Here is a 9,962-nt window from a genome sequence, read left to right as displayed (position 1 = left end):
TTATTGCCTTGAGTTTGAATTCTGCGTTGTACGCGTGTCTCTTAATAGGAGCCATTTTGTGGTCTTTACAGATGTAAACACACAAATGAAATGAAACGTAATATCCGCGCGCTTCTTCTTCTACGGGGGCGGGTGGTTGCTTACAGTAGAAGAAGAAGCGCTTCCTCTTCTATGGGGGCGGGTGCTTACCTTGGCGGTTGCTTACCGTAGAAGAAGAAGCGCTTCCTCTTCTACGGGGAAAAAAGATGGCGGCTGTTTACCGTAGTTGCGAGACCTAAACTTTATGAAAATGAATCTTAATATTAATCCATATATAAAGTGCACCGGGTTATAAGCCGCACTGTCAGCTTTTGAGTAAATTTGTGGTTTTTAGGTGCGGCTAATAGTGCGGAAAATACGGTACCTGAAATTTTTGAATGAAAGAAACAGCTGTTCTAAATGTGTCCACTGGATGTCGCTATAGCAATTGTTTGTATCTTTGTAGATGATATGTGCAAAATAAACCACATGATGTTAGTACATCAGTCGAGGAAAATGATCAAACTTCATAAATAACACACTGTAATTGGATTTTGATATAATTTTTTTATCTTGATAGATTGAAAATTAATCTCAGGATTCTAAGAACATTACTGTTATATTGAGTAAAAAAATAATTTTTGTGTTTGCAAACCTTACATAAGCACATGTTTCTAGTAAAACTCACAAAGATACATTATTTGAGGCATTATTAGACATATTGCATGTTTCGTTTAGGAGTTATGTTTAAATAACTGTCATATTTGGTATGACAGTTATACTCCAACATTATCACGTAATTTATTCAGAAAATATAAATAACGACAAATAAAGTATATATACTATTAACCCATCCATCCATCCATTTTCTACCGCTTATTCCCTTTGGGGTCGCGGGGGGCGCTGGAGCCTATCTCAGCTACAATCGGGCGGAAGGCGGGGTACACTCTGGACAAGTCGCCACCTTATCGCAGGGCCAACACAGACCGCAACAGGTAATTGTAAAAAAAAATAACCAACAACATTATGATTTGTACATTTTCAGAATGTGCTTATTCTATTTTTAAACAAAGAAAACAATCTTAAGTTGTCTTTATTTTTAAGTCATCGTGCCGTGATTTTACAACTTGGGAGTAGATTTTTCTCCATGTGGCCGCCGATCTAAAATGAGTTTGACACCCCTGTTTTAATGTTTTTACGGTTTTCTAAGTCCTAGTGCAGGGGTTGGCAACTTGCGGCTCTTTAGCGCCGCCCTAGTGGCTCTCTGGAGCTTTTTCAAAAATGTATGAAAAATGGAAAAAGATGAGGGGAAAAATATATTTTTTTTGTTTCGATATGGTTTCTGTAGGAGGACAAACATGTCCTCCTACAAAAACCTCCCTAATTGTTATAAAGCACACTGTTTATATTAAACATTAGAGATGTCCGATAATATGTTGATTTTTTAAATTAAATCAACATAAAAAACACAAGATACACTTACAATTAGTGCACCAACCCAAAAAACCTCCCTCACCCATTCATTCACACAAAAGGGTTGTTTCTTTCTGTTATTAATATTCTGGTTCCTACATTATATATCAATATAGATCAATACAGTCTGCAAGGGATACAGTCCGTAAGCACACATGGTTGTGCGTGCTGCTGGTCCACTAATAGTACTAACCTTTAACAGTTAATTTTACTCATTTTCATTAATTACTAATTTCTATGTAACTGTTTTATATTGTTTTACTTTCTTTTTTATTCAAGAAAATGTTTTTAATTTATTTATCTTATTTTATTTTATAAATTTTTAAAAAAAGGACCTTATCTTCACCATACCTGGTTGTCCAAATTAGGCATGTGTTAATATCCACGACTGTATATATCGCTATCGGTTGATAGCGGTATTGGTTGATATTGGTATCGGTAATTAAGAGTTGGGCAATATCGGATATCGGCAAAAAGCCATTATCGGTGCTCGCCATATACTCGAATCAGTGAAGCATGTTTGCTTCACTGATTCGAGTCTATGGCCAGCGCCGTTTTGTCCTACTAATTTTGGCGGTCCTTGAACTCACCATAGTTTGTTTACATGTACAACTTTCTCCGACTTTCTAGGACGTGTTTTATGCCACTTCTTTTTCTGTCTCATTTTGTCCACCAAACTTTTAACATTTTGCATGAATGCACAAAGGTGAGTTTTGTTGATGTTATTGACTTGTGTGGAGTGCTAATCGGGCATATTTGGTCACTGCATGACTGCAATCTAATAGATGCTAACATGCTATTTAGGCTAGCTATATGTACATATTGCATCATTATGCCTCATTTGTAGCTATATTTGAGCTCATTTAGTTTCCTTTAAGTTCTCTTAGTTCAATTTATATCTCATGACACACTATCTGTATCATACAGGGCCGGCCCGTGCCATAGGCCGTATAGGCAAATGCTAAGGGCGCCGTCCATCTTGTGAGTATATACACTTCACTGCCGATGTGGGGGGGCGCCACCTAAAATCTTGCCTAGGGCGCCAGATTGGTTAGGGCCGGGCCTGCGACTGTATGTAATATGGCTTTTAAATTTTTGCGGCTCCAGACAGATTTGTTTTTGTATTTTTGGTCCAATATGGCTCCTTCAACATTTTGGGTTGCCGACCCCTGTCCTAGTGTGTGAATGTGAGTGTGAATGTGAATGTTGTCTGTCTATCTGTGTTGGCCCTGTGATGAGGTGGCGACTTGTCCAGGGTGTACACCGCCTTCGGCCCGAATGCAGCTGAGATAGACTCCAGCCCCCCCGCGATCCCGAAAAGGACATCTTTCTACCGAAAGATGGATGGATGGAAGGATGGATGGATGGTTTTCTGTCTGCTTGCCTTCAGTTCTTTATTACGACCACTAGGAGTCGCATAATTTTCCCATCGGCCTGTGCGGCGCAGCGTATAAAAAGGCTCTCCCCCGTCAAAACTGTCTCTTTCCAACGTCTGCCAACAGTAAGTCAACAACTTTTTTTTTTTTTGTACTACTCTACTCTTGTCAATTTGCTACGTGTTTTAGTTGTTTCTGTCAACTACGTTTTCTTGTGGGGATTACATCAAAACGTGAAATGCTTAATAAGCTTGTACTGGTGGTTGCCGTTTTAGGCCTCGGCCGCCATTTCGACCACTGTTAACATACTTGTATTGTGACTAACTTAACATGTCATGGTTTAGACCTCGTCCCATTGCTATATGATGACAAAATGTTGGTAGGGACATCTGAATCGATGTGAGGAAAGGCCAACTGTCCTGACCGCATGGGGCGTGGACACGTGTTTAGCATAGCTTCGACATTAGCATTGTGCTGAAGCTAGTTCTCCCTTGCATAGTATAACTAGCTGATCGCGTAAAATTCTGTTTTTTTTTCCCTAGTTACAAACTTCCCACGAAGACCCGTGGACATGCAAAATGGTCAGTTGACTGTTTCACACTCAAGTAAGCTTCTCTGAGGAGAACTCTGGATCAGGGGTCTACAAATGTTTTCCTTCATTTGATTGGCAATTAAATTGTACTTTATTTTAAAAGCAGATATCCACTCAAACTGTGTGGTCATTGCTTTTATGCTAGTTTGTGGTAATGTGTCACTAAATGCCTGAATTGAATGGTGAATAGTTAGAGCAAATGTTCTTTGGATCTTTTTTTGCTGCTCTGCTCAAAATCATTTGGGTAGATACCGGTTGTAGACCCCTGCTCTGGATTAGAAAAGTACGCTTTTGTAATGTGTAATGATTTGTTTAAAGATTCGATTCAAAATTTGCGGTTGCTGATGAGACTCAGGCCCAATATATTTATGAAATGATACAATTCAGTGAGTTAAAATTGATTCAGCACTTTTTTCTTTTTAGCAAATCAATTTCAGTGTTCCATATTTTCCGCACTATAAGGCGCACCTTCAATGAATGACCTATTTTAAAACTTTGTTCATATATAAGGCACACCGCATGATAAGGCGCATAGAATAGACGCTACAGTAGAGGCTGGGGTTGCGAGACCTGTTGTGACTCAATATTGGTCCATATATAAGGCACACCGGATTATAAGGCGCACTGACAGCTTTTGAGAAGATTTGAAGTTTTTAGATGGTGGGCTCTCCTATTTCTGGGGCTGAGGTTGCTGAGGTAGTTAAAAAGCTCCTCGGTGGCAAGGCCCCGGGGGTAGGTGAGATCCACCCGGAGTTCCTTAAGGCTCTGGATGCTGTGGGGCTGTCTTGGTTGACAAGACTCTGCAGCATCGTGTGGACACCACTCCGGTCTGGATTGGCAGACCGGAGTGGTGGTTCCTCAATTTAAAAAGGGGAACTGGAGGGTGCGTCTATCGTGGGATCACACTCCTCAGCCTTCCCTGTAACCACAAATTTACTCAAAAGCTGACAGTGCGGCTTATAACCCGGTGCGCTTTACATATGGATTAATATTAAGATTCATTTTCATAAAGTTTAGGTCTCGCAACTACGGTAAACAGCCGCCATCTTTTTTCCCCGTAGAAGAGGAAGCGCTTCTTCTTCTACGGCAAGCAACCGCCAAGGTAAGCACCCACCCCCATAGAAGAGGAAGCGCTTCTTCTTCTACTGTAAGCAACCACCCGCCCCCGTAGAAGAAGAAGAAGAAGAAGAAGAAGAAGAAGAAGAAGCGCGCGGATATTACGTTTCATTTCCTTTGTGTGTTTACATCTGTAAAGACCACAAAATGGCTCCTACTAAGCGACAGGTTTCCGGTTCATGAAAAGACGCAATCTCTCCATCCGCACACGGACTACTATTTCACAGCAACTGCCTAAAGACTTTCAAGAAAAGCTGGCTACTTTCCGTGCATATTGTAAAAACAAGATAGCTGAAAAAAAGATCCGGCCAGAGAACATTATCAACATGGACGAGGTTCCACTGACTTTTGATATTCCTGTGAACCGCACTGTGGATACAACGGGAGCACGTACGGTGAATATTCGCACCACAGGGAATGAGAAGTCATCCTTCACTGTGGTTCTAGCTTGCCATGCTAATGGCCAGAAACTTCCACCCATGGTGATATTCAAAAGGAAGACCTTGCCAAAAGAGACCTTTCCAGCCGGCGTCATCATAAAAGCTAACTCGAAGGGATGGATGGATGAAGAAAAGATGAGCGAGTGGTTAAGGGAAGTTTACGCGAAGAGGCCGGGTGGCTTTTTTCACGCAGCTCCGTCCATGTTGATATACGACTCCATGCGCGCCCACATCACGCTGGTTTTTAATATATTATTAAAGTTTGACTGACCTGACTGTTTTTTTGACATTCCCTTTAGCGCAGTTAGATGCGGCTTATAACACGGGGCGGCTTATAGGTGGACACAGTTTTGAAATATGCCGTTCATTGAAGGCGCGGCTTATAACCCAGGGCGGCTTATGGTGCGGAAAATACTGTACAGAAACTACAGTAACCTTTACATTAACAGATTTCACCTGTTGAATAAAATTGCCCGACTCAGCCATATCTGTATTCTGTATCGGAGCAAAGATTGACCTACATAAAATTTAGGAATCTTAAATATCGATTATTCGTTAAACCCCTTTTTTTTTTTCATTTGGTGCATATTTCGTGGACAACACCCAAGAGGTTTTTTAACTTTGCTTTTTTTGCTGCCTTTGATGACATTTTATTTGCTACTCTCGACAAAATGGATGACGACGCAAACAACCACCAAGTTGATATCTGAGGCAGTGACTGCTTATGTACTTAAAATATTGAGTATATAATTGTATGACTTAACATGTTTTTTGTTTTTTTTGTGCAGGTCCAGTTGGTGTAAAGATCCCTGACTGCAAGGAGAGGTAATCTAATAATTTAAGCTATTTGATTAATTATTATTCATTTGTCTTAAATTGTGAAACAATGGGAGTCTCTGAGTAAGAGGGAAAGATTGTTTCTGACAAAGGGCTTAGTGAGTTGCACCTATTTGAATGTGTCGCGCTTCCTTAACGTCTACTTTTTAGAAAAGGACAATTTGAGTTTTGTCAAAGGAAAATATTTCCGCTAACTTATGCACGCAGAACAAACTATATTCTGCTGCAGTAAAAAAAAATTAAGTGCAGAATAAATTCAGTCATTTTGATGTGTTGGCCTGTGAAGTCTCAGGCATCCTCAAACCAAAGACTTTTAAAATGTTTGTCCTCCTGTCTAGGTAAAGGCCGGATACCACAAAAGATGGTGAGTAAATGTTGTGTATTGCCAAATAAATAACTTGATGCTATGATGACTGCATAGTTCAGCGGATTGTCTGTGAAGAAAAAAATATTTTGTCTTTCACCCCTATCTGATGTGTCAGCCTTGATGTCTGTTCAGGCCCATTTTAAGTGAGTGGTTACTTACCCATGGTTTTGTTTGGTCTTTTTAGATACATGAGCAACACACCACATATGGTACGTTTTTGTTTGGCTAATAAACTTGACACTACGATGACTGCATAGTCCAACAGATAACCCCTGAATAATTAAAATCCTTTCCACTCATTCTAAAGTTGTCAAATATTTGAATTGTTGGGTTTCTTTTTTTTAGATGTGCATAGAGGAACAGATGACATCTTGGGTCTAGTTGACATGGTGAGTATGTTTAAAAGGGTGTTAAATTACCACAAAGGCCATACTTAAGTCTGACCTGTATTATGGGTGATTAATGTATTCAAAATACAGAAGGCTTAAAGTTTATTTAAAGATGAGATTTGGTGCAATTCACTGCATTAATATTGTCAGTTCCCCAATCGGCATGCATTAATTGGAATTACGTTGGCTGTGATTTTTATTTTTTTATTTTTGAGAAGTAAATGGCATATGATTAGCTCTTTATATTTAATATAAACTAATCAAATTAGAATTTTATAAGGCCATGTAAAAACAAGGGTTTCAGTCACCCATGAACAGTGCTGGGTTATGAGTATGGCCTGAATCTATCAGGAGTGATGAATAGAATCAGGTCACTGATCCAGTTGAGGAGATTTGAATTTTACTGATCCTGACTTTATTAAAAAAACAAAACAAAAAAACTTTCTCTCGCTTGGACTTGACATCTGAATCCATAGACTGCCCCACTAATTTTTGTCTTATTGCAGATGGTGCCTCTGATTGCTGTATGAGCAGGTATGGACTGAATTGTATTCTTTGTCACAAATTAATGTATGCTAGACTGGCCTATGTGATGACAAACTACTACACTGACGGTTCCATTGTGGAGTTAGTATTAGCTCTAGCTGAGTTGGTCAGCTTGTTTTTTTTTTTGTTTTTTTTTTTTAAAGCTGGTGTGTATCTTAACTGAATAGTCTATCACTCCAGATGTTATCCTGCCTTCCACGGAAGAATCCAGTTAACCAGTCAAGCATGGCAGACTTGGAGGTGAGTTATGCATAACGGTGCTTTTTATATCACAGGAAAATATTACCACAAAGGCCATTGTCAAATCTGACCTGTATTATGGGTGATTAATATATTCAAAATACAGAAGCCTTTAAAAGTTATTTAAAGATGAGATTTGGTGCAATTCACTGCATTAATATTGTCAGTTCCCCGATCAGCGTGCATTGAAAATTGAGGTTAAGTTGGCTGTGATTTTTAATTGTGAGAAGTAAATTTATTAAATCACAATTATTGAAATTCAACAATTTGCATTTGCAAACAGCTAAATTATGTATAAAGCAAACCATAACCGGATACCCAAGAATGTACAACAATTCTCAACAAGAACAGAAATATAACCCTAAAGGAAAGTCTAATTTATAACATTTGTATGCTCGTGCAACATCTGAAACCTTTTTAGTATATCAGTATGTGAAATTATGGAATGGATTAGCCAAATCAAACAAGGCACCAATATGATTCAGTTTAAGAGACTGTCCAAACTAAGTGTTCTGTGTACTTTGAACAAGAATTGTGATTAAAAATCTTGAACAGTTTGTTTCCTGTTTTTGAGAGATGATATATAGTTTGCTTACTATAGTCTCTATTGGTTCAGTGTTCTGTTACAGAGAACAAGGAAAATCACTTAAGATGTCGTCATGCCTTCCAAGGAAGACTCCAGTTTACCAGTCAAGCATGACAGACTTGGAGGTGAGTTGATGATGATGCAATGATTGGTACAGTGATGTCTTTAATGTCCGATTTGAAATTTAAATATGGATGATGACTATAATTGTTAATTTGGTTAGCTCATCTGTGGAGTCACCAAAACAAAATCCGATACCTATGTTAGGCTTGGGTGATGTGGCCTAAATCAGAATAACAATTTTTTTTCACTCTGCATGTTTTTTTAGACTGATATAATTTGTACTTTAATGGAGTAATTTTAGCTCAGTGCTAAAGTCCCCTGTTAAGTTTTTTTTTTTTTTTTTTTTCTTCCCTAAAATCAAATCAATACCTTTTTTTTCTTTCTTTTTTTTTAATTATCTTTGGTCAATACAGATCTAGCGAATGGCAAAAATAAATATACATGGAATATAAACCGATTAATTGTTGCACCCTTACTATTAACATATGGTGCACATTTCAAGGACAACACAATAGTTTTATTTGCATCTTTTGCTGCTGTAATACTTAATTTGCTACTCTTGACAAAATGGATGGTGATGCAAACAACCAAGTTGATATCTGTGGCAGTGATTGCTAATGTACTTGAAATATTGAGTATCTAATTCTTTGACTTAACATGTTGTTGTTTTTTTTTCTCTGCAGGTCCAGTTGGTGTAAAGATCCATGACTGCAAGGACAGGTATTGACATTTTAGCCATTTAATTAATCTTACAAGTAATTAGTCAATGATGAGTTGTGAAACAATGGGAATCTCTCTGATTTAAGAGTGAAAGATGGTTTCTATCTGATAAAATACTTAGTGAGTTGCACTTATTTGAAGGTGTTACGTTTCCTTAATCATGTCTACTTATAGGTTTCTTGGAAGTATGCAGCTGTTCAAGTCAAGGACTTTCAAAGTGAGGTGAGCAGATTTAATGGAAGGCATACACTCTGTCCTTAAAGGGGAACATTATCACCAGACCTATGTAAGCGTCAATATATACTTTGATGTTGCAGAAAAAAGACCATATTTTTTTAACAGATTTCTGAACTCTAAATGGGTGAATTTTGGCGAATTAAACGCCTTTCTATTATTCGCTCTCAGAGCGATGACGTCACATCGAGAAGCAATCCGCCATTTTCTCACTTTCGTCGGTGTGTTGTCGGAGGGTGTAACAGGGACGGATTCAAGTTGCACCAAAATATTTTGTCTTTCACCCTTATCTGATGTGTCAGCCTTGATGTCTGTTCAGGCCCTTTTTAAGTGAGTGGTTACTTACCCATGGTTTTGTTTGGTCTTTTTAGATACATGAGCAACACAACACCACATATGGTACGTTTTTGTTTGGCTAATAAACTTGACACTACGATGACTGCATAGTCCAGCAGATAACCCCTGAATAATTAAAATCCTTTCCACTCATTCTAAAGTTGTCAAATATTTGAATTGTTGGGTTTCTTTTTTTTAGATGTGCATAGAGGAACAGATGACATCTTGGGTCTAGTTGACATGGTGAGTATGTTTAAAAGGGTGTTAAATTACCACAAAGGCCATACTTAAATCTGACCTGTATTATGGGTGATTAATGTATTCAAAATACAGAAGGCTTAAAGTTTATTTAAACATGAGATTTGGTGCAATTCACTGCATTAATATTGTCAGTTCCCCAATCGGCATGCATTAATTGGAATTACGTTGGCTGTGATTTATTTTTTTTAATTTTGAGAAGTAAATGGCATATGATTAGCTCTTTATATTTAATATAAACTAATCAAATTAGAATTTTATAAGCCCATGTAAACAAGGGTTTCAGTCACCCATGAACAGTGCTGGGTTATGAGTATGGCCTGAATCTATCAGGAGTGATGAATAGAATCAGGTCACTGATCCAGTTGAGG

General features: G+C 38.3%; 3 non-coding genes across 3 annotated transcripts; all 3 read left to right on the top strand.

The window, feature by feature from the left end:
• The first annotated feature begins 3,218 nt into the window (after positions 1-3,218).
• Positions 3,219-3,299, top strand: LOC133618328 (small nucleolar RNA SNORD74). The gene has a single exon (XR_009817258.1). It is a non-coding gene; the product is annotated as a small nucleolar RNA SNORD74 (small nucleolar RNA).
• A 2,350-nt stretch (positions 3,300-5,649) lies between these two features.
• Positions 5,650-5,729, top strand: LOC133618326 (small nucleolar RNA SNORD24). The gene has a single exon (XR_009817256.2). It is a non-coding gene; the product is annotated as a small nucleolar RNA SNORD24 (small nucleolar RNA).
• Positions 5,730-6,250: 521 nt separating this feature from the next.
• Positions 6,251-6,334, top strand: LOC133618329 (small nucleolar RNA snR60/Z15/Z230/Z193/J17). Its single transcript, XR_009817259.2, has one exon. It is a non-coding gene; the product is annotated as a small nucleolar RNA snR60/Z15/Z230/Z193/J17 (small nucleolar RNA).
• Positions 6,335-9,962: the final 3,628 nt, after the last annotated feature.

Source organism: Nerophis lumbriciformis, linkage group LG18 (assembly GCF_033978685.3).
Source record: "Nerophis lumbriciformis linkage group LG18, RoL_Nlum_v2.1, whole genome shotgun sequence".
Taxonomy (NCBI): domain Eukaryota; kingdom Metazoa; phylum Chordata; class Actinopteri; order Syngnathiformes; family Syngnathidae; genus Nerophis; species Nerophis lumbriciformis.
This window is presented reverse-complemented; position numbering and strand designations above follow the sequence as displayed.